The sequence below is a fragment of the Archocentrus centrarchus genome, chromosome 7, assembly GCF_007364275.1.
Source record: "Archocentrus centrarchus isolate MPI-CPG fArcCen1 chromosome 7, fArcCen1, whole genome shotgun sequence".
Taxonomy (NCBI): Eukaryota; Metazoa; Chordata; class Actinopteri; order Cichliformes; family Cichlidae; genus Archocentrus; species Archocentrus centrarchus.
The window spans coordinates 23,599,783-23,624,639 of NC_044352.1; the positions used below are offsets into that span (position 1 = coordinate 23,599,783).

The window sequence follows — 24,857 nt, forward strand, 5'->3', positions numbered from 1 at the left end:
AGTAAGCTGGTTAGATACATCAGGTGAGTTATTTCAGACCATCAGCATTTCTCACTGATATTACAATGCCATCGAAAATTAGACCTGAGTAAATACAAATTTTGATTAACCCTATCTGTGTGAAAAAGTAATTGCCTCCTAAACCAAATACCTGGTTGTGCCACTGTTGGCAGCAAGAACTGCAATCAAGCTTTTATGATAACTGGCAGTGAGTCTTTCCCATCTCTGTGGAGGAATTTTGGCCCACTCTTCTTTGCAGAATTATTTTAATTAGCCATATTGGAGGGTTTTCAAGCCTCCTTAAGGTCATGCCAAATCATCTCAATCATATTTAAGTCCAGGCTTTGACAGTCTCTTTCTTATTGTGAATCATGAACTCTGACCTTAACTGAGGCGAGTGAGGCCTGCAGTTCTTCAGATGTTGTTCTGGGTTCTTTTGCGACCTCCTGGATGAGCCGTTGAGCTCTTGGAATAATTTTGTTTGTTTGGGAAGGTTTATCACTGTTCCAAATGTTCTCCATTTGTGGATAATGGTTCTCTCCGTGGTTCACGGGAGAAAAGCCTTTGTAACCCTTTCCAGACTGATAGATGTCAGACTTTTGATTCTCAGCTGTTTCTTTTGATTGTGGCACGATGTGTTGCTTTTTGAGCTCCTTTAGCCTGCTTCACTTCGTCAGACAGCTTCTGTTTAAGTGATTTCTTGGTTCAGCAGTAATCAGGCCTGGGTGTGGCTCGTGAAAATGAATTTCCAAAAATGTGATTAATCACAGTTAATTCATGATTTAACAAGATTCCCTCTTACAACTTGCTTTGTCTGCAGCTGTATGCATCTGAGTCTCTCTTCTCTTTTTATGTTGTCTCCATTTTTTCTTGAATTGGTTTCATTTATTTTTGTCTTTGCTATTTTTACAGCTCTTCATTGTTACTTTGTTCCTTCTGGCTTTCTTCTCACTTGCAGCTATCTCCAATGTGTAATCTTATTTCACAGGCTGCTTCACTCTGCTCTGATTTCTCCTTTTAATCAGTCCATCTCTCTCTCTCTCTCTCTCACACCGTCTTGTCCATTTTCTCTCCATATCTTTTTGTTGTCCTCTGAGCCTCCTGCCTACACTCTGTCCTACACATCCTACACTGCAGATACCTCTTTTTATTGTTGCTATCGTATAAATTAGGATAGGCAGTAATAGCTTCACAATGAATGTCTCATGACTGCAGCTTTAAATTATCTGAAGTGAAGCAGAACATCAGAACATTTGGGTCTTAAAATGGTTTGCTCCAACATTAAAACCAAGTATACGTGCAGTGTAATGCAGATGTATGAATTATGTATGTTGCAGCAGGCGCTCTTCCTGTATAGACCTCATTTGAAAGAGGAAAAGCAGCCGCAGAAACAGAGCAGTATAGATACGTAACCTGTCCACAAACATTTGGACATTTTCATTCTAAAAGGTTCATGTCCTATTTTTTTTATTCATTCATTTTGCTCATCTCTTCATCACTCATTTTTCATTACTTGTATTTCATGATGCAAATTAAACATCCCTCTGACTCTTCCGAGCACAACCACCTCCGGCTGCCGTCACCCACCAGCATTCCTCTGTTTCACATTTCTTTTCATGATGCTTTTCGTGATGCCTCCTCCACTGAAAGTGCTCACATTTCTCTCCGATAACCCCGTTCTGCCTCTGCAAGATAATGATGTTCCAAATTGGATTTACTTTACCGCCCCCTTTCTCCTTCTCTTCATTACTTCACTGTGTTTGACCAGTTTCTCTGTTTTTCTCCTAACGTTCTTCAGTCTGTCTGTGATCCATGCTTCTCACTGCGGTGCTCCCGGCTCTTGCTTCCTCTTGAACTGTTCCATTACTGTGAGGCTGATCTGGTGTGTTGTGTCAATCCACACTGTCCAGTTTGTGATTCAGTGTATGATTAATAAACTGTGATACTGCCCCTTTAAAAAACAAGCATAAACATCTGAAGGTTGTTTTTGAGTGATGTGAAGCTTGTTAAGCAGGGATGTAATTGTGTGCTTCCAGGTTTGTCTCCACTGGCATCTTTGTGGTTGCAAAGCCCTTCAGCAACCTGCTGTAAGACAGCCTTGCTCGCAACAAAGATTAAATGATGTATAAAGTGAAATAACTGTGACGTAAACCTAATGCTTAATGCGCTCACATTGTTTTTTGCAGCTCTGCAGCACTGAACTAAAAAAAAAAAAATCAAAACACTCCGTGGTTCTTGTGTTTATGAGCTGCTGCACTCCTCTGTCTATGTTTGTGTCATCTGCTGCTAATGTGAATGTGTGGCCAATGAAAATAGGCAGCAGAGCCCATCTGATAAGACAGATCAAACGCCTTCTAATTCCAGAAATATATCATCTGCCTTGGGCTGTCAGTAATCCCCCCTTGATCAGCTGTCACTAAGCAGGCCTGGAAAAAGCAACATGATATGTAACTCCATCCATTTCTGCATTCTCTCCTTCCTTCCACTTTGCTGCAGCTTAGCAGAAATCTGCCCACTGCTCTGTGAGCATATGTGTGTCAAATATGAGGCTTTCTACTTGACTTTGCTTTCTTTCAGCATCAACGCTTCTTGACAGCTGACCCTGATTTTCCTCTGCCAGTCTGTCCCAGTCTCTTCACGTACTCCTTCTTGTCCCTTCTTGTCATGTCTCTCTAGCCCGTTTATTCTTCCGCATCCAGTGCCCGACCGTTCTTCCCACTTATTACTTAATTATATGCATGCACAGACACTTGCAAATAAGCTCCTAATTGATCAAATGGCTGTGTAGTGACACTCAGACGCATTAACCTCATAGACAGTCTGCTAAAAGGTGCCAAACATCACAAACAGAATTCATTTACAGGCAATTAATATACATAACATTGCCTGCCTTGCCTTTTCTGAACTCAGCTGAACCTTTCATACCATCTGCTCAGTGTGCTGTGGAAATGTCTGCTGCACAATTTACACATGGAAATTTTACAAAGGCCATGAAGTGTATTTTATATAACCTTCTGCAGGGACTGAAACCCTTTTTCGTGTTTGAAGCTTGCAGACAGTGGAACATATATATATATAGGCCACAGAGCTGGTGGCTGCTCTGTTCCTTACATTGTGCAGAAGCCCTGTAGTTACTGGGGAGAAAATAGCAGCAGGGAAGGACTGTGGTGTGAGATGTGAAGTGAAAGGACAATTTCGTTCCAGCTGTAAAGGACCTCCTGCCTTCGCCACCTTCCCTTCCTCTAGTTCCAATCAAAACAAAACCTTTGCATTATCTCAGAAGGCAGAAAGGTTGGATTTCAGACTCTTCTTTCAAACTTATCGGGGTTTTATTAAAATCATGTGAGACATGCAAACTTGATAATATGAACTTCTGTTTTTCAAGAGTGATCTGAGTAATGCGTTCAGCTGCTTTAATGAGAGACAGCAAGCTACAATGAACTCTTTTCAAAGCCTGAAAATCAACCTATGGATAATAAGTGTAACACAATATCACAGCGTCAGCCCTCTAAAGAAATCCTCGTGTGTGAGGTTTATTGTACACAGATTAAGCTTAATGATGATTAGCTCTCTAACACAAAGTGCAAAAAAAAAAACCCCAAAAAACCCACAACTTAATCAGCTTATTTGCTGTAGAGTCCGATGCAACCTGCTCTGTACTGTGGCAAATGAAACTAGACCGTGAATGTAAGCTGTTAGCTGCTTGGTGCAAAGTTGGGGCTTAAACTTCCCAGGTTGTTTCAGGTTGTGCGCCAGGGGAGAGATTTTAAAGAGTAAGAAAGAGCTAATTGCCCCAGTTTCAGCATGAGGTGGGCTTGAAATCGCTCTGTTGCTTTGTAGACATTTCTCAAAGGTTCTCGCCGCTGATATGACAAGCTTACATTTTAAAAGATATTTCAGTCTGTCAGTCTTACTCAGCCAGGGAGAATGTAAATAATTTCTTCTTTTTTCTCCTGTTTCTTTGATGGCTTTCTCACATCAATTCTAATGAAATGAAATGCCGAAAGCCTTTTTAAAAGGAAAGAAAAAGCCATTATTTGCCTCTTGGGTGGCGCAACACAATGGAGGGGGCACCTTGAGATTCTTTAAGATAGTGCTCGGTACGGTACACGCACCGTGCATCCTTTAACAAGTAAGGCATCCTTCCACGTCATCAACATCTCAAACTTTAATTCATGCCGAAAACAAACACAGCTTCCACATAACAACTGTACACTCTACATAAAAGAAAGGAGAAACACTTCAAATGAAAGATCGAACACATTCATTCCTCACATTAGCAAAATGTGACATACTGAGTGTCTGAATGTACATTTACCAGCGGTTTACAACAATTAACTTACATTCTACAGCTTTCAATAATTACTGTACACGGTTCAATACACGGATAACAGATCCTGCCTCATTTCTGTACTCAAAATATAAACTTATATTTGTTTATACTGCGCCATTAAACTCTTCTGATTACACACTGCAAATGTAAAATAATGGCTTTTATGTTTCATATCTAGAGTAACAGTACAGGCAAAACTGCGCCGTCCGCTGGCTACTCTTCTGTGCAGCGCTCGGCTTTTTATAGCAGCGCCTGTTATTTCTATATTTTCGATGGACAATCTACAATAACTATCCGTGCTTCACAGCAAGGTCCATGTTTCATATTTTTTTCTAAAGTGCAGGAGTGACACCATGACTGATAATTAACTATTTAATGGCTGAGCCATGAGCAAAATGAGCGCTTGGTAGCAAAGCTTTGAAAGAGACAGCAAAGCACGATACCACAGAGAGAACAAGAGGAAAGTTTAACCCTACCACAACGTCTCTTTTCATCTGTACTGAGGGACGGGTGTTGGATATTGATGGATGAATCAGTTATTGTTCATGTGTTAACATTATAGCTACTCTAATATGATGCTTTGTGTGGAAAAAAAAAAAGAAACTAGCACTGAGAAATAACACATGCAAATCTCGCTCTTTTTTTTTTTTTTTAGTATTGTGTGTCATTAAATCAGCAGCAGGAAATATGCCCACACTGTGAAATGAACATCAGCACAGATCCTGATTACACAATAAAACGTTGCACTGCCTCAGTTCTTTCTTCCCAAGGTTCTGCTTTGTTTCACTGTGGACTGATTTAACTGACCTGTCTTCTTTTTGTTATAACCTTGGAGCGTAGCTTCAATCCTGGTCATGCCATGAGGAAAAAGTTAATATCAAAGAACAAAAAAAGAAGGCGCGATTGTACAATCGCCTTCTCCTCCTGCTTTCACGGAGTTGGTTAACAGCAGCTGTGCTTCATCAGTTGTTGTTCATAATCCACCAAGAAGCTGTAAAAATGAAGGAATAGTTCGATGTCAATGCTTTATGGGCTCTCCATGAGCTAAACAAATAAGCAATGGAAATAGAAAGAGAAGATTATAATTCTAATATGGCACTGGGTAATTGATATGTTAAAGCGCTGATCATTGATTTTATTGCCATCGGAGGGGGGCAGCAGAAACAAGCTGCATATGCAATAATGATGCAGCATACTTGCTAAGGAATAACTGCCTTCCAGCAAATGCAGAGTGATAATTTGGAGTCCTGTTTCAGTTCAGTTAAGTTTAACTTTCACTTCTGTTTTGGTTTCCACCATCAGAGGCAAACTTGGCTCTTTACCAACACTGGCCACCACACGGTGCTGTGACGGTTATGTACGGTGAATTTCTAAGATTTATTTTTAAGGAAAACATGGACAAATAAAAGGGGAACTACAATGCTGGGTGCTCATTGTTATGAGGGACTCCTTTCAAATATTTCCAATACACGTTTGATCCCTTATTAATATAACAACAATGATTACAGCTGCTTTATTATCACATATAAATCATATAAATTTCTCTAGTGTGACTGTAGCATAAATCAAACTGGATGTATTTAATGTGTGATTTGTGTTTATTTAGTGGGCAACTTTCAATGAGCTGAAATGATCGATTTGATGTTTGGGTTGTACCTGGGAGAAGCATGGTCGAGACCATTTCTGGCTCTTCCAGTGAGTCAATGATGCAGCCCTGGAAGGTCTTACTGATGGATGACTGCAGGTAACTGACAGGAAAGAGGGAAGAAAAGGATGAGACTGCCAATTTGCACTCAGCAAGGCAGGAACACTTCAAAGTGAGCTCAGCACGATGATCAAATTTCACTTCAGCACTGAAATTCTCACAAGACATCCTCAAGTTCCTACCTCATCCAGGAGAGGCGGTCCTGCCAAAATTCATACATGATGAAGCATGATCTGTCTGGCAGGTTCTGGACTGATACGCTAGAAATGAAAGGAGACAGAGAGAGAGAGACAGAGGGGGGCAGCAGGGGTTATCATGTGCCTGGGAAAATTGAGGCAATTTAAAGCAGCTGCATCAAATCACAGAGAGATCCTGAGTCAAACAAATAGCACAGAGGCAGATAAAAGGACCTACTGCAGGTTGTTTGGCTGGCTGGTAGTGGCATCTGTGTAGATTTTGAGAGCTTGCTGAAACTGATCCACGTCTCTCTCCTTCACGGACATTTGTCTTTGGACCAGAAGTATGTTCTAGAGAAAATAGCATCAATGTTATATATGCATGTAGTATCTATGTGTATATAGTAAACCTGTATTGGGCAAACACTACACTCACTGATTTGTATGTCCCAGCCAACGTGTCTTCTTTGAGAGGTTCAAGATGTGGACTCTGAAAATGGGGTCATAAATATTTCAGTCAGCCACAAGCAGAACAAGAATGAGCAGCAGAATACGCTCAGCCTCCAGTTACTGCCTGTCACAGACGGCTTCCACAAGGAAGAGATCACCATGTCCACATTAACCCTGCTCCAGCCTTCAGGTATACTAAATTCTCATCTGCATATCCAAGATAAGAAAATGTAGTGATTGGCATGTTAGCAGGTTATTTTAGCATCCCTGAAGCACTGACATCTGTCCTAGAAGAATGGCTCACCTCACCTATATTATCAAATGAGTACTTAAATGCCAAATGAACTCTCACATGTCCAATTAAAATATTAACATCCCATCAGAACTTCCAAACATTGGTACTTATACCCCCCCCCCCCCCCCCCCCCCCCCCAAAAAAAAAGAGCAATACTGTCTCAGGACACCTTACAGTTCATAGATGTTTACTGTTCTCTTAGGTTTACAACAAAACAGTAAATCAAAATTTAGTGAAACATATTTATTTGCTTTCTTGGTGAGTTAGACAAAAAGGTTTTACACAAACCTCACACTCCATCTTGTCTATGAGTTGCTCCAGCTGGTTGATCTGGGAGCCCCAGTGGTTGTCTGGCTCCACACTGACCCCTGACCCCAGAAACACAACATCAGCTCACCACAGCACAGCACAGCACAGGGCGATGACAGCTCATCAAAGAGAGTCAGTGCAGTGTCTTGTTTGGATATTAGGAGTATCCTCCTCAGCCTAGATGCAGCACTATGCAATCTGAATTTTCCAATTAAATATTATGAGATGCATTTCCATATCTTAGTCTGGAGTTGAAGAGTACCTGTGGTGAGCATGCCAGAATAAGGGTCTGTTGGGGAGAGACACATGTTCTTCTGGATGCGCCGGCCGGGCCTTTTGGTCACCCTCTGGATGGGCAGGTCAGCGGGCTTCTTCACCACCCTCCGGCCTGTACAGCCCTGGTCGTGAACAGCCTCCATAGCACAATCCAGCGATGACTGAAGGGACTGCAGCTGGGTGGTGGTTTCCCTCAGCAGGAAGCGTGTCACAAACTGGCCCAGCACTGAAGAACCCTGATACTCCTGTAAAGGTAAATACAAAAGGAGAAAAGGAATCAGCTGTGATGGAGGTCACATATGTCATAGTTTCTGTTTTTCTTACTGTTTTACTTACTGTATCAGACTCACTGGTAGGCATTACCACAGGTGTACCTAATAAAGTGGCCACATGTGTGCCTCTTAAGAGGCCACTGGTGTACCTAATGAAGTGGCTGGCTGCTTTAATTAGGCCATTGCAGTACCTACTAAAGCTGGCACAGGTGTACTTAATTAAGTGGCAAAGGGGTACCTAATAAAGTAATTGCCCATTTTATTAGGGATACAAGTCTCGTCTCACTCTAAAACCTCAGTGCAGTGGTTTACATGTTTGCTTAACAAGCAAAAGCTCCCCAGTTTGATTCTCAGAGGAGACACAACCCCCCAAGAGATTTGTGTCAGGAAGTGTATCCAGTGTAAAAAACTACAAATATATGGAGCTACCTCCTGCGATGACCCCTTGTGAAAAAGGAAACAGCCAAAAGTAGTTTTTGGGGATGTTTTTTTTTTTTTTTAAGCAATTAAAAAAACTTTAAAACATACAGTAGAAAAAAAAAGAAGAAGCAATCGTCTCACCACTGAGATGGCTGATTTGGTGTGAGAACCGTGTCTCTACAAGAAACAAGATACGTGCTGAATAAGAAGAAAACATAATTTAGCTGAGAACAACATATAGTGGAATGTGTTGCTTTGCAACAATCACACCAATAACGGAGCCTGAAGCTGATTTTCAGACATCTTTTTGAACACTATAACCTTTAGGGCACTGTCTGCTATATTTAACTCACAATGAATCTTGTTAAGCTCAGTTTTTGTATGCAATGAAGCACTGTGCTACTTCCAAACAGAGTTCTGGAGGAGAGACAGCGAGATGTGAAAAACCTTGTCTGATCTTATTGAAATCCATGTTTCTGTGTGCTGTGTTTTAGTGGCAGCAGAGGAGCTGCGCTGCACACGTAATGGACCTCCGTCCTTTTTCCAGTTTTTTCTTTTTGATGAGCTGTGACAACACAATGGATATGTTTTTTTTTTTGTTGTTGTTGTTGTTTTTAGCCCAGGACACCATAACAATTATAAAAACATATTCCATTTTACTGTTTGAGACTTGATGGCCACTGAGCGCTTAGAATGGCCTATAGAATTATATTTGGTGTAGCAATTTATTAAGTAACACTGATACTGGGGAGGGCTAAAAGAAAAAGCCTCTCCTTTTCAGGGAAAAGAAAGCTTTTTGACCAGCCAGAAACATGAAAAATGCATGAGCTATAAGCATAGGTAATGCAGGGAGAAGCAATAAAAACAGAGAGAAAGAAGAATATGTACCTGAGTGGATGATAAACCCGAATACTGAAAGAGTAAAAGTTCGGCTAAATGAAGGAAAAGCAGATTTGAAGTACAGCCATGTGGTGCACTTGCGTGGAGGACATCTGACGTCACATCAGTTGGACAGCTGGAGGGTTTGTCAGCCTTAGTTACTGTCGTCTACACTCCACTATTGCTCCAGTACCGTCATCATTCACTGCAGTAGCTGTAGTGAAAATAACCTCCTGCAGGCCACAGAAAACAGCCTCATTATAAGCCTGAGTCCACATCCAAGCATCTATTGGCTCATTGTCCACCTGATTCTCATCTCTTGTATAAATATTCACCAGTGGGCTTAACATAAAGGGCTATGTGAGATCAATAAAGACTGAGCTAAGCTATTGATTAAGTCTTAGTAGAAGTTCTCTGATGCTGTTCTCTAGTGTGTCCGCCTAACACAACAGGATTACAGCCCTACTTGTCAGGGGCAGACACTTAAATCCTTTCTACATTTCGTGCAATATTAAGTGAGCAGTTCTGCTCGAGCAGGTCTCAGAAGACGATTTTATAACTCTCTAATTAGCATGTTTCACAATCTAAGGCTACTGTGTCTCTTTATCTAAAAATATAGCTCTGCTGTGGGGTAGAACTATGTAAAAGTGTTCCCCATTAAACTGAACAGCAATTTCATAGCCATAACCTGGGAACTCCATTGGCTTTTGTCTGATGATCCTCTGGGAATAAAAGCCAATATGTGTGGCCAGCGGATATTCGCCCAAGTGCCTCCTGTGCTGCATGCTGGTCATTGTTTGTGAATGTAGCTCCATTTTAGCCAAACAGCCATCAGATGGAAAATGCAGTCATTCCTCATCGCTTCACAGAGACTGTTTGCTAGCATCCAAATCCTGGTATCTAGATATATGGGGGGTTTTGTTTTTTTTGTTTGTTTGTTTGTTTGTTTGTTTTTTTGGGGGGGGGTGAGAATAATGAAATCAAAATGATGAAATTCCACAATATCCGTGTGCTCAGTTAATCAGTTAGTTCACAACTCGTTCCATGTTTTTGTAATCAAATCGATTATGTTACTAATTATAAAAACTGTCATTTCAAGTAACCATGAGTCTGGGCTGTGTAGTCTGTTGCACTGTTAAATTCCTTTTAATTCTTTTTTTAATTATTATTTTTATTTTTATTTTTTTTACTTTGTACTGCGCCCCAATTCAGATCTAGCATGTCTAAAAACCAGAGCACAGTAGCATAAGTGATTCTCCAGCTAATACAATGGATGGGAATTTAAATTTTATTTTTTCTTTTTGTCAAAGCAACCAATATAATAATACGGAGCTCTTGAAGTCCTGAAAGCTTGAAATTTTTTTAAGTTTAAAAAAAACAATAATTCAGGGGCTCAGTAATACAGGAACTGGACATAGAACAAGAATAAATTTACTTCCCTAAAGGTCATATCATCTTTAAAGGTTTGTACTAATGTAAGGAGCCCTCCTGTTTTTCTGGCCTTGGGAACAGCACTAGGAGCACAACAGAGGCGTAATAGAGGCGGTAAGGCAGATAAATGAACAGCGGAGGGGCAATAAAATGGGGGGGGGAGACAGAAAAGAAATGAAGCAACCAGCACGTCAGTGACATAGTAACTAATCTGGTTCACGATCCATCACAGATCACAGGTTTCTTGTAATGTGTGACATACAGAAAGAGAGTGATACGGTTGGCTGTATTGCACAAACTAATGAGAATTAAAATCAAAAAGGCTTGCAAGCAATCAGATCCAGTTATCGTATCGTAATGATGGCAGGAAGATCCCAACCACTCACATCGCCATCTAACAAGGATGCAAGTGGCACACAACTGCTTTCCTCCTGTTCCGGTGCTTCCTGTACTTCTGCCAGTTTTGCCTTTGCCCCTTCTCCTCTTCCTCCAGTGCTTTCTGCACTTCCATTCCTTCTTTGCCTTTTCAGTCTCTTCTTTGTCATTTCCATTTGTGTGTGTGTGATTTTTTTTTTTTCCATTTCGAGTGTTTTCTGGAAATGGAAAACTATACAGATGTTTTCCATTTCTTGCAGTTCTTTCTTTGCCTCCTCCATTTGTGTCTTCTCCACCTCCAGTGCTTTCTTTTCCTCACTGTCATTATCTTGCTGAGGTTCATTATACTCTCCTTGCAGATCTTTCTCTCCATTCTTCAGTTATTTTCATTTTTCATGGAGACAGTCAGTGTTTTGACTGTCTCCGTAACCACCTCCTCTTCCAACTTTTTTTTTTTTGGCTGTCTAGAGCTGTCTTCTTCTGCTTCACCTTTCCTCTCCCTGCTATCTCTTTTCAAAGATTCTCCTCCAGAGAGCTGCATTTTGCCTTCAAAGCTTTTCAGTGAGTCTGGCAGAGAGACTCTCCTTCTCATGCAACATTTCCTATATTTTACTGTCCCTCTGCCTGAGCTGGTCCTTCAGTTCCTTTATCTCCTGCTCCTATTTGCTAAATTTGTTCTCTCTGTGGGCCTCCAGCTGTCGGTTCACAACTGCTCATTAATCCAAATATCTGATCAGCCATTCACGTGGCAGCTACTCGATGCATTTAGGTATGCAAATGTGGTCAAGACAAACTGCCCAAGCTCAAACCCAGCATCAGAATGATGAGAAGAAAGGTGAGTTAAAGTGACTTTGAATGTGGCATGCGCCACGGCCACGCTGCATACGTGGTCGCCTGCTTACCCACTGAGCCACCCCGGTGCCCCATAAACTCAAATGGCCTCCACGTCACCAGATCTCAATCCAGCAGAGCACCTTCGGGATGTGGTGGAACAGGAGATGTGCATCCAATAAATCTGTAGCAACAGTGTGATGCTTTCATGTCAATATGGACCAAAATCTCTGACAAATGTTTCCAGGATCTTGTTGAATCAACGGCACAAAAAATAAAGGCAGTTCTGAATGTAAAAGTGGTCCAACTCAGTACTAGCCAGGTGTACCTAATAAAGTGTCAGTTGAATGTATGTCAACCACATCTGACGGACCAGATTCTGTTCTAATCTAGCCGCTCACTCAATGTGCATTCAGCATTTCCAGGTCTTTACATCACTGATGTTTCTATGAGGGAAACATCATTTGCATCATCTGTGTGGCCGTCTTTAATAAATACACCAAAATACAAAAAAAAAATTAAACAGACTCTAATTTTTCCATCTGCAAATGAGTTCAAAATGTTGAGGTTGCATAAACTGCTTTACTTCCACCTTCCTGGTTCCCCAGCTGATTTACAACACCAACAGCTGCCATGTTTCTCACGTCAAAAGTCTTGTTAGAGAAATCGTCTGATAAAGGTCTTTGAGCTCATGTAAGAAAATGTACTGTCAGAATAAGCAGGCAGAGTCGCTCATGCTGGGAAGTCTTCTTTTCTTGTGTTACACTGCAACAACAGACTGATCTCAAAGACCACTGACAGCTGGGACACTGACACAAAAGTTTCAACGCTTCAAAGAATCGAGGATGCTTAAACATTACTGGAAAGCTGTATTTATATTCATGATGTCTTGGCATGCAAAAATCAACAAAAGGCAGAGGTGAAAGCCACCGTAACCAACCTCTTTAGTTTTATCCATGGCCTTCAAAATGGCCACGTTCAGCTTTTCCAGAGCCGACAGGACGTTGACGTATTCTCCCAGGTGTGGACTGAAGTACTCTGGAAGGGGAGAAGATTTGTTACTGACTATGTTGTTTTTATGTTTGACCAGCACTCTCACAAATAGTGTTTTTCCCAAGAGGAAAACAAATCAGTGCCGGCAGCGTTCTGAAGTCCTCAGTCAGCAGGACTGATGCACACACGTGTTAGAGTTACTGTCACCGTCAGACCGACTTCGACAGCTTAAACCATGAAAACTAATAATGAACTGGAGAACACAGTCAGTAAAAAAAAGAATTACAAATAGTTACCTGAGAGCTTGTCTATGTCCAGGTTGCTGTGAGACAAAGACACAAGAAATGCATATTAATTAAACTTGTCTGTCATTGGGAGGCCTAGGCTATTTCTGTCAAAGAGTACAAAGAGTCTAGAGGACACGGTGGTGCCTTTCTGAGAGGAGTCTACATGTTTTCCCCATCTGCCTGAGTTTACGCCAGGTACTCTGACTCCTTCCCACATTGTAGCGTATGGCAGGTTCTCAGGAGTGGATGTAAGTGTGAATAGTAGTTGGTCTCTCTCTCTCTGTGTTAGCCCTATGATACACTGGTGATATGTACATGGGGGTAGCCACCTCTTACCCAATGTCAGGTGGAGAAGGCACTAGACTAGAAGGAGTGTATTTGGCCTATTGAATGGTCCTAGTTACCATCTTGGTCAGCAGTTGAAGCTGTGACAGAGGATGTAAACATGGTGACGCCTCAGTTCAGGCACTTAGATTATAAACCTTCAGTGTGTGACTGCTGCAATTTGCTCAAAATCCCTACTCCTCCGAATCATCCCTTAACCACAGACTTGATGCACATACATGTAGATTCGATATCATGTTAATAATTAGAACTGAATAAGCAGATACTCATTGTCCACTGTTAGCAAATATTATAAAATCATCTGGAATAAAAAAAAAAATGCTCCTCATATCTCAGAACTTTCCAAAGAAACGTTACATTAGTTTCATTCAGTCACCTTTAAATTGTGTTCATTTGACTCTGTAACCTTATAAAGCATCTAGCTTTGATAAATATGTTTGATAATTTAGCATTTCATTGCTGTGTTGTGCAACCTTTATGCTGACAGTATAGAAATGAAGGTGAGCAGCTCACATTGTAACGCCTGAGTGCTCAGTCTTCACTGTGATTGGCTGGTTCTTGAGTGGTGCCAACAGCACACAGCAAAATAGCTTTTTTTCTTCTTCTTCACTATTGTTCTCTCAGACACAGTAAAAAAAAAACCTTCTTGGGTATTTTCATACCAAAAAGCATTTTACAGGCTAATGTTTACATATTTTACAGAAATATCTTTGTTAATCAGCTAATCAAGCAGACTGCTGCAAACTCTCTGGCTTTCACACAAAAATTAAGGCTTTATGAAATATTAGCATCATATTATTTGAAGTGAGGTATTGACATTTCACTGCCAGACAGCAGGAAGGCAGGAGGGGCCACAGATGGCAGCAGAGTTGGAGGACATCCAAAAGGAAGATGAGCTTACTCTGTCTGCTGCCTGTCGATGGAGTAATACAGCTCCTGCATCTGCTCATCAGTGAGGATGCCATCGGTGAAGTACGACTGGAACTCCTCCAAGGACAGTTTCCCATCATCTGAAAGGAGAGACGTTGGTGAAAGTTACCGAAGCCTCAGATGTTTCATCGTCTGAATCAAGAGGTTGTCCATAATTCAATATAACGGAACAAAGCCACTTCAGCTCTGTGATGCCAAAGTGATTCCCCTGATTAACTCAGAGGTGCTACTGCAAAATAAAATACTTCTCATGAACCTTCCCGGTCCTAAATTCTGTCCTGGTTTCCTGTAATGTAACTGTAAAAAGACGGTAAACTACACGAAGAAGACTTAACTTTGAGAGAAACGTCCCCTTAACCATTATTACAACAGTTTTTATTGTTTTAATGCTCTTGAAATTTTCAGCTCTCAAGAGTAATAATTATCTAACTGAGCACCAGATTTTCTGTTTAAAAGTTGACTATTAACACTGCCTGATTTCTTCACTGAAACGAGAGAAGAAAACTGGCAAAATAATCTATCCACTGTTTCAATTTCTGCAACAGTTCATCTTCCTCACTCCAGTTTTGGGACAATCATCACATAAACCCAGTCTGGACCGCAACCAGTCTGATACCAACATGTTCAGCAGCTGATGCTTTGTGCCGCACAGCTTGCAGGGTCCAGACCTAACCAGTAACAAGGATCAAAGACTAGTTTGAGAAGTCACAGCAGAGCTCACCGCCAACTTTGTTCTGTAAGCTCTGAAACCTTCTGACACCCACTTCCAAAAGTAAATCGTGTCATATTTTGACTTCGTGCCAGCTCACGCTGAGGATAATTCTGGACATGATCCACTTGCAGGCAAGTCCTTCTAGCAAAATGTATCTTCGCTGAACATTTGTTTCAGTGTGGCTAAGCTAAACGCCAGCTGGAAGATGAAGCTATTAGAAGAGAGAGAATCACAGTGAATTTTTCAAACTTCCCTGTTAAAAAAAAAAAAAATCTCCTCAAGATGTAGGAGTAAACACAATCTGCTGCACCTCTGACTCACTCTCCAGCCTTCTCCATCAGCGCCGATTTGGGTTTGAGATTCACACCACGTTAGACGGCCGAGCGCAGCTCAGATGGCGCATTATGCAAGTATCCACTGTATGTTGAAGATCAAAGCTGCAGTGGTATAACGGTTGATCTCCTGGATATCCCCAGTGTTCATCTCGCAAAGTAATAGAGCATATTCTGTCCAGCGTGTGCTTCAACTAGAAGACTCTTGACTTGTGCCAAATTTTACCATTTAATGAACAGAAATGATACGATTATTGAAACGGCCCTGAGCATTTCCAGCTTTGATCTTCAAAGATGACTCAAAATCTGGAGTTTAGCTGTTTTAGTTGCTAAAAAAAAAAAAAAAAAAAAAAAATAACAGTGTATTGTTTTAGTACACAGTAATTGAAGGATGTGCTGGATTGGTCCATGAGCACATTTGCTGTTTCCACATCAATGCATTTCATCATTTTTCTGTCCATTTCATATAATTGGGAAAAAACTATAAAATAACATCTGTGTCACTCCATATCTACAGATCTCACTAATGTACAGATATGTATTTCTCATACAGAAAAACAAATACATGCTGTAAATTAAACAGAAAAACACAGCAGGCTATGACAGCAGACGGCACATTTTCCTCCAGGACATGCACAAGTGTGCACGAAATGCACAACAGTCCAAAACTGAGGACGCACACAGCAAGAGCAGCCCAATGTTCAGTTTCTACACAAGAGTGAATACTGTGTTTTGTTTTATTGTGTGGCTTGTCTAGTTTGTGGTTTAGGGTGGATATATTTCATCATGAACATGACTTTGTTGTAATGGGTCTTCCTTCCACTGTGAGTTATTTACCGGGTGAGACAGAAACTGGCTGATGTCAGCCGTCAGGCAGAGATTTAATTAAAAACTATCCAAGTTTTGCTGCAGTTCACTTCAGGGCTTTGCGACTAACTAATGTCACTAAACACTTCCACGGGGAAATTTAAATAGTTACTAAAACGAATGCAGAATCTCATGGCAGGAGCAAGGCAGCTTGCTGGGTTTAATTGTCTCCCTAAAACTGTCTAAAACTGCAACCTAAAGGAAAAGCTCCCCCTGTACTGAAGAGCGTTTCTTTCCAGGAACACCTCCCTTGAGGAAATCCTGAACCTTACAGTGCTAAGACTGCAGCACTACTAATAATTCATAAAGCCCATCAGTGCGATTCAGTTGAATAGGTAAGAAGAGACTGAAGATAAAAAAGGTCCTGGAGAGTACATGTCGCCTCAAAGAGCAAGCGTATAAAAATTGATAAACATATAAGCAGATGAGCAGAAAAATGAATATGCAGAAATATTTCTCATAGTTAATTTTCAAGCATAAAAGCCAAATAGTGTGTGATATAGGATATCTTTAGACTGCAAACTGTTGGTCTGGCTTGGATTTTATTTTTACATTTATTAAATAGACCAACTGATTAGTTAGTTGCAACTAATTTATGGAATATGTTGCTGTTTTTTTTTGACTAAACATTAAGTGACAGCGGAACATTTGCCTCTCACAGGCTCCTACTAATGACTTCCAGTGAGAGCTGCATCACTTTGCATCCTCTGAGAATTCTGCTGCTGTCTGCAAACCGTCTCTGCTCCACCATCAAACACATCATTAATTGTAAAACTGCAAAAGATCAAGTATGTGAGACCAAAACCTCACAGTTATTATCTAAAGAGTAAAAGCAAAACAACTTAATGCATTCAGATATCACCTTTTCTTTCAATTTTTTAATGTATTATGTATATTTGGTTGTCATTTCCCAATGTTTTAGATCAGTTTGATAACTTGCTTTTGAATTACAGAAAGAATAAAAGGAATAAATCATGAAAAAGTGTAGAGAAAAACTGGCTGTGAGAATTGAGAGCTCAGATCATATATTATTCAGATTTAGTTTGTTTGAGTCTCCTTAAAGCATGTGTATAAGTTATGCCACTAAACAAAACCCATTTCTCCCCCATGAGTTGTTTTCATTTCCAGACCTAATGGCTGACTTGTGTTTTTCACACCTGTTATTGTTCCTGAAAAAATAACACTGAAACAAATTAGATTGCTATAATTAGATTGCTATAATAATTACTGGTTACATTTTCATTTTTACCTTGTTTGATTCTTGCACATGTCTGAGCATAAATGTGTGGAGACTAATCTGAGCAAAAGGCTACAGAGTAGAAGCTTTCAGTGTCTACTTCACATTTGTGCATTCATGCAATTGTCTTTTGTTTTTTGCCTATTAAAAATGTAATTCCTGATTACAATAGTAAAGAGGAGTGTGGTGGGCTGGCAGACAACCCTCATTAAATCCACAGTACAAGAAGTGTATCATGGCTGCCTACTCAGCTCTGATTGGAAGGCGGCGCTTTCCTCCTCAGTGCACAGCTCAGTGAGTTTGAGGAGATGAGAGCCAGGCAGAGTTTAGCTGCAAAATGAAGATAACTAACACAAACATGGTGCAAAGTTTTCTTCTTTTGGCTTTCTTTCTACAACGAGCGTGAGTGCTGGGGGGGCGGTGGGCTGGAAAGAGCATGAGGAGCAGACCTGAAGCTTCACAAAATGCATGCACCACACTGTAAATGTATACGCTTATTTTATCTACAGTTAGGGCCATCATGTGCTAGAAAAAGGCAGAATTTTGGAGAATATGCAGTTTCTTTGCTTTGAGAAAATCTTTGTGGCATTATCCATTTACAGCGTGAGGTGCTCTCTGATTGGTTTTGCAGCATTTGGCTGAATCTCAGCAGAGAGTACAATTCATCCTGCTGCTTCTATCAGCAGTCACATCATCAATAATCAGTTGATTATTTGATTTGAAATCCACTATGGGTGGTGAACAGAGGCTGCTACATTCTTCATTAATTATCACCTGAGACCCAGCTTCAAACAACAAAAATCCACCCACCCTTTATTTCTGTCTTCTACAGCTTCTTCATAACAGCCCCACAGGAAAAAAAAAAACAAATCTTTTATGGGCCAATTCATAATTCACAAACTGAAAAATTATTTTTGCATCCCAATAGCTTCACACGAGCTGCAAGGCACCCCAGAAAACCTGTGCTCATGGCGGCACATTGCATCATTAATCCTGCTCTTACGCAATACATCCAACATCCTCCAGAGGGAACTGATCAGAGTCCGTAGATACTCTACACGCATTAATAACTTGCCACTTTTGCATTTTACGTTCCACTAAACGGAGATGCAGCTCATGAATAAAAAATTAAGAACAGAAACATTTCCCTGTTTGTCAGCAGTGTTTTTCAAGCACTACTAAATTCTCCGTGCTCTCCTAGGAGACATTTATCTAGTGGATTCCTTTTGAAGTAAAGAGGTAAAACTGTAATGCATTAATCAAGTGAAAGAGAGACATGTTTGCACAGTGAAGACAATAAATTTACATTTATTGCAGTTCTCAGGTGAATTTGCACCACTCAGTGTTTCCTACAAAAGAAAGCAGAACGAGCAGAGGCCACTATTACTCTATAGTCAGATTATTTGTGTATAAATACAACACAATATGTGCTATTTATATCCCTATCACCGAGATGAGCAGTGCATTGCTGCTGGCAGTGCACTGAGCTGAACAATGCCTGTAGGGTGAACTGTAGGAGTTCATCCTGTCAAATCTAATTCCATCACAAAACAAAAAAGGGGGAAAAAAAAAACAGCTGCACCTGACCCCAGTTATTTATATCTTTCGTATGTCACAAGGATGGCCACACAATTAAATGGAATCAGCCTCCCTGAGCCAAAACAGACCGACTGTCTGAACAGAGCCATCAGTGTTGCATTCTTCAAAGAAATTTTAATTGAGTTTTAATCAGCCCTTTAATCCAATCAGTCGTGAAATTTGCTTACTCACCGTTCTTGTCTGCCCGGCGTAAAATCTGCAAGAAAAGAGGAAAGTCATGTTTAGGTTTTTAGGTCCACAGGAAGGAAGTGCAGTTTATTAACGTGGACAAGATGTGTAGCTCTACTCTGATATTAATGGACACAGATTTTTTTTTTTTTTTTGTATTTTGAAGACGCAATGATGAAAGTCAGCCAGTGAGATGTTAAGGACGTGTGAGGCCATTCTCCTCTTTCTTCATGAGCAGGAAAGTGTTCAAGTGGATATATAATTTCCTCATTTCAATAAAAAAAGACACATGAAGCATCTCAGGAAATTTAATACCGACATTTGTGTGAACCCCAGAGGAGCTTCAGAATGATACCTTTCATACTTTTCTTTTCTCCGCAGAGGCTGTCATGAAAAGCCTGCAGAAGCGACTCTCCTTTATATTCATTATTTATGCTGTGAATAGTAATCCTTATCTAAAGCCTTATCATCAATAACACCAAACTTCTTTTTTTTGGCTGATCAGCCAGCGTGTGTGGACAAATAGAGTCCAATGACTGGTTGATTGACTGCGTCATTAGACTGGAGCAGTAGAGCCACATCCAGCTGTCACTTTTCAAGCACATCGGAGTGTGAAGGTTTCAGTACACTGCTGACATCGAGTCTTTTCCCAGAATCCCTCCTCCATTCAAGCCACACAGTACTGTGCAAGTCTTAAGCCACCCTTCTTCTTTTTTTTTTTTAATCTTTTGCTCGGAAAATGGGAAATATGTGCAGCAATTTATTGAAATATGTGCAGACATACATAGAAATACAGTATATACAGCAAAAACAGAGTTTATACAATTATTACCAAGCTTGAAAGTCAATTTGGTATTTGTATGACCACCTTTATTCTTCAGCACAGCCTGAAATCTCTCAGACAGCTGTCTTGTAATTTCTTTAAGCAGTCTTCAGGAATAGTTCTCCAGGCTTCTTGAAGGACATTTAAAGCTCTTCTTTTCTGCCTTTTCTTCTGTTCTCAGTCAAAATGATTTCACACTGCCTCAACAACGTTAAGATCCAGGCTCTGGGGAGGTCAATCTATGACTGATAGTGTTCCATTGTGTGTTTTTCTATCCAGGTACACTTTCAGTGGATTGGCAGTGTGTTTGGGATCATTGTCACGCTGAAAAATGAAGCCGTTGCCAATCAGACGCCTTCCAAATGGAATTGCATGGTGGATCAAAATCAGACTTTCCTGCATTCATAGTTCCATCAATTTTGACAAGCTCCCCAACACCAATGGTTGACAGACCATGACAGCCCCAAACCATGACAGAGCCAAATGGCTCTAGAAGCTCGCTGTTGAGTACAATGACCTGTGAATGAGAAACAAGACTTCTTTCTATATAAAAATCCAATCTTTGTCTTTAACGTAATATAAGAAGTGAGTTTGGAGTCTGGCCAGAGTCCTAAGTATTTATAACAGTCAGCAGTTTCAACTGTGTGATCAATAAAGATTTGAAATATAGACTGGAGACTTTTAGCTTGCCCTGTAAAAATCGTGCATTTAGTCGTATCAGAGTTTAAAACAAGTTTATGTGTGATAACAGATTTCTAAAATTTATCAAAAGCAGACTGTAGATTTGCAATGGCCAGATAAAGGGAAGGGCCAGTAGCATATAAAACAGTGTCATCTACACTTTCCCTATAGTTTTCCATTTGTCCTGTCTCTCTCTGCACTCTTCTCTTTCCCCTCACCCCCCAGCCGGTCACAACAGATGGCTTCCCCACCCTGAGCCTGGTTCAGCTGGAGGTTTCTTCCTGTTAAAAAGGGAGTTTTTCCTTCCCCGTCTGACCAAGTGGTGCTCATAGGGGTTATACAATTGTTGGGGTTTCTTTCTAATATTGTGAGGTCTTTACCTTACAAGATAAAGCCCCTTGAGGTGACTGTTGTTGTGAATTGGTGCTATAACAATAAAATGTAATTGAGTTTTGGGTGCCAGAGATAATATTGTTTTCACTGGTGTTTTTAGATTTTTGTAGATTAAACTAAAGAAATGGAAACAACATGCCTAAAGACACAATATAAAATAGGTTCTTTGCTAAGCTGCCTGTTATGTGTAGACAGAGGACTGGTTTATCCCCTGAGTTAGGTGCCTTTTTTATGCTTGAATAATTCACAGGTGCACCCTAAATTAAATAAGCGGAATAAAATGGATGGATGGGAAATATGGCCGGCTGAAACATTACTTGTGATAAAACTACAAAGATTTCACAGTGGCCCTCTAACATCAGTGACTGTCAGGAAAGCATAAGGGCTTGAATACAGGTCTGATGAAGTAATCGATCTAAGATTTTCCGGCCTTCTGTGGGAGGCTGGTGGAGTCGATGGCGTGTTGTTATCCCACAGAGCTGCGTGCATGCTGTTACTAAAAGTAGCTGCATGGATTCTGCTCAGTCAAAAAAAAATCTCAATCAGCCACTGTGGTAAGCTGGTAAGTCACAATGAGTCCTTAGTGAGCCCAGTAAAATACAGGAGAGTTACATCATCTTAGCTCTATTACATGTGTGACATGGAAACATTGAAGATAATTATTATCTGAAAAAGCACAGCAAAAAAAAAGGAAAGAAAACTCTCAGGAATGTGAAAGATTAACACAAGTCTGAGTCTGCTAAACCAAAGCACGACTCCTTCAGAGATTAATTCAATAGACAAATGGCAAAAAAACCCACAAAAAACTCCGTCAAGTCTAAGTGAGCTGTAAGAGCTGTAAAGTGACTGTGCAGAAAATGAAAAGCACACATTTAATGGTAACCTGTTATGCTAATTTCCAATGTTTTTTTAAATTTTTTTATTTCCGGACTCCATCAGAGTCCCGAAATTCGCACTTCAAAATAATCCTTATTTATATTATACTGGTTCTTGATGCTGCACCTTCCCCCGCTCGGGATTGGCTAGGGATCTGCTCTATCTGACATCACAGAGTCAAAAAAAAAACAAAAAAAAACTCTCTGTAATGTGTTAAGAACAAGCGGAACCTTGAGCTTTTCACACATATCCAGACCTAATTTTCTCAATGTTTTTTCATGTTTACACCACAGTAAAAAAAAGAAAAAACACTCATTGCAGGTCAGTGGCATTCTCTTAGGAGCAGGGATGTAAAGAGATGATGACAGTAAACTGAGAAGAGATGCTTTAAAGTGAGCTCGCAGTCTTATTTTCTGCATGCAGATTGAATGTCATTCTTAAGCCTCAGTATTAGCAATGCCCTTTTAGATGCAGGCATCACCACCTGCAGCCACTTTGAAATACATTGGGGCATTGACTTGAGAGTTTATTTTAATGCACAGTCTTGATGAAGTTTCATCTAATGAAAAAGACTTTTTGGACACATTTGTGGTCGGGTTTTAACAGGCTCTTCCCCTCTGAAAGTTTTGCTTGTGCCACCGTCTTTTCTGTTGCAGCTTTCACACAGATTTTCATTTAGAATTTGCTGAGTCCGGTGTCTCTCTTATTATTATTATCTCTGATACTGGCTTCATTAAAGAAAATGCCTGCTTGGAGGGAGGTAACGCAGTACTGGCTCGAGAGAATGGCTGCTAACTGCATTTAAACCAAATGTGCACTCGCTGCAGTCTGAGTTCCCCATTACTGGCCAATGATCTGCCTTGAGGAACGTGAATTAAATTTGCAGCCTGCTGTCAGAGAGTCTAACACTGGGAAGATGATGATGCTGCTAATTCACTATCTTCTAGTTTGTGGGTAGCTGAAAACAGTCACAGTGGCACAAAACACAAAGCATCTTTTAACTTGTGGAAGTCATTTACATGAGTGTGAAGGGATGATTGCGGATTTAAAAAATCATATTACACAGTAATAGCATGGATGTGACCATATATATATATATATATATATATATATATATATATATATATATATATATATATATATATATATATATATATATATAATAGAGAGAGAGGGAGACAGAGAGACTGCACTGCAAATCTTTGTAGGTAAAAGGTCAATTCTCTCATAAAGAAAAAATGTCAGATGGCTTCGTCCGGGGTATCTCTTTTGTTATTGACGCAATGATGGGCATGCACTCACCTTTCTTACATAATAGTGTTCCTGGTAAACACACACGTGAATAGTAGACTGGCATGCATTAACTCAATATGAGCCAAGGAGAAGAACGAAGAATAGTGCATTACTCATACTGCGCTTTTGTTGAACGACCCCCAAAAGGTGGACATGAGCAGAACACGGCTGAATGCAATCACACATAAGATCACTGAGAAATATATTTTAACAGATGCATGATTAAGAAATGACAAGTGTTTTTTTTTTGTTTTGTTTTGTTTTATCTTGTAACTATAAAAACACGCTGTTTACTTACATCCTGAAATAAGGAGACCCCTTGGTTATGGTTGTGGTCAAGCACTTGCTGCTTCCTCAAGTGTTCGTGCTTGGCAGACTGGAGACACATGGTTATGAGCTCTGTACAGGCCAGCATCTTGCTGTTTTCCTTGCGATTTTGCGCCTTTTCTTCTTGGAAAAAGGTTGTGTGCTGTCGTGTGTCTTCTGGAGAGGTTGCCCTTGTCAGGGAGGATGGTGGACGCTGGTGATGTTGGTCCTGTGATCCAGTCAGGATGAGCTAAACCCTGCCTGCTGCCCTCTGCCTGCAGCCCGCCGCCTGCGCGTCGACAGCAGCAGAAAAACTCCGCCTCTACACGGCCCCGTAGCAGCGATTCATAAAAGTCCAAGGAATGCATCATCTCCACCTGCTGGTGAGAGCGCTCACACACTGCCACGTGATCAGGTAATTATAGGCTGGCTGAAGGTGAGGGGGAGAGAAAAGAGTACCAGAAGCGGCTTGTCCAGGCAGAACTCCAGAGATATTGTTTATTACCTGCACTGTAATCAGTGGCGAGTTTAAATAAATAACTGGGGTCAATCATCCACTGCAACGGACAGCGCACAGGAGAGGTGAAGAAGAGCATGCAGGCAGGTTGCAGCAGTTGGAGGCGAGTGTAGGGCCGCGGGGGGGGGGGGGGTCTGTGTCACAAGAATAGCAGCAAGAGTGAAAGGCAAGGTTTAGTAGATGTTAGTGAGACCTGGTATGATGTATGATTTGGAGACGGTGGCATTAAAAAGACAGGAGGTGGCGGAGTCAAGATTTTTATTGGAGGTGAGCAGGCTGGATTAGAAATGAGTACATCAGAGGGACAGCTCAAGTTGAGTGGTCTGCAGACAAAGTTAGAGAGGCAAGGCTGAGATGGTCTGGACATTTGCAGAGGAGGGATAGTGGATACACTGGATAAAGGATGTTGAAGATGGAGCAGCCAGACGGGAGGAAAAAAAGAGGAAGCTCTCAGAGGAGGTTCATGGTGAAGGAGGACATGCAGAGAGTTGGTGTGACAGAGGAGGATGGAGGAGATGATCTGCTGTGGTGACGCCTAAAGGGAGCAGCTGAAAGAAGAAGAAGAAGCTGTTATGGTTCTGGGTTTTCAGTTTATGGACTTTAAATTCTTGCTTATTGTTAAATATTCTCTGTTTGGTTCTTAGTTTGTTTATTATTTTTCAGTTTATATTTCCTTAGTATTTTGAGTTTTTACTTCTTAGTTGAATTTGCTGTTGGTATTAGATAAGTTCCTTTCATATTTCCCT

The 24,857-nt window shown here is 40.7% G+C and overlaps 1 pseudogene; it reads right to left on the bottom strand.

The window, feature by feature from the left end:
• Positions 1–4,155: 4,155 nt before the first annotated feature.
• Positions 4,156–23,965, bottom strand: LOC115783703 (N-terminal EF-hand calcium-binding protein 1-like; annotated as a pseudogene).
• Positions 23,966–24,857: the final 892 nt, after the last annotated feature.